Source organism: Photinus pyralis, unplaced genomic scaffold (genome assembly GCF_008802855.1).
Source record: "Photinus pyralis isolate 1611_PpyrPB1 unplaced genomic scaffold, Ppyr1.3 Ppyr1.4_LG5, whole genome shotgun sequence".
NCBI lineage: Eukaryota > Metazoa > Arthropoda > Insecta > Coleoptera > Lampyridae > Photinus > Photinus pyralis.
In genome coordinates this window covers 36,944,552-36,945,591 of record NW_022170596.1, presented here as the reverse complement: position 1 = coordinate 36,945,591, position 1,040 = coordinate 36,944,552, and positions in this window count along the sequence as shown.

Genomic DNA, 1,040 nt, shown 5'->3' with positions numbered 1-1,040 from the left:
TTAGTCAATAAAGCCTTTCAAATTTCATGAATTATCCATTTCAATTACCGTGTATAATCTTTTTATATTCGAAATTAACCTCGAAAATCATCAAATTTAGTTGCAATCGAATCTAATAAAGAAACGCCTTTATAAGTGAAACGTCATTTCCTAACGATTCACTTAAAAAATGTGAGCGGCTCTTGTATGGGTTCTTCAGGGACGACCTGCTTGCTGTAATCCTTTATGAACGTTGAGCACGTAACAGAATCAATTGAAAATTCAAATCTATTCATCCATTTTATAATACGATATTATTACACGAATTTGCTACCGAGATATACGCCACATTATATTCTATGTATAAAATAATTGAATTATTCGCACGAATATCGGTATTGTTTAATTGTCGATAAATCGTCGCGCACATCCTTGTACAGGCAAAACTGACAATATTTGAAATATTTCTCGTTAGCAAATGACAAAATAAGCCACGATTTCTCTTAAACGAATTCCACGAGTTCAATCTCCTGCTGTGTAAAATGCTTCCATTTAAGTTACTTAGCATGTTGGGACAAGAACTTTTATCTTCCGATCTTATTGCAACAGGAGAGAGTTACATAAGAATTTCTAAGCTCGATCTGCAACCAAGTCCATTTTGCTATATGTTTGCAATTATTCGGTCGGTCGGCCAAAACACAAAGAGTTACTTTTAATCTTTAATCTACAAAAAACCTTTCACGCACAGTGCGAAAAACTATTGCCTGGAAATTGAGCTTAAAAATTGGTTACACAAAATCTTATGGAACCGATGCAAAGTTGCTTTCGCATCTTGTTCTCGACTATAGTAACTATTGTTGCACCATTATAAACTTTATCAATTTAAGTACCATTTTTACTTTTTTAGGTTCCTATCATACACCGTTTGCTTACACCAATAGTCATTTCAGTACAGTAGGAGCTGCAACTGGAGTTTTAATTTGTTTCTGCACGTTGTTTCCAAGTTATAGTCCAAAAAGGGGCACCATAGTAATGTATGTAACAAGCCAACTGAGATTGAG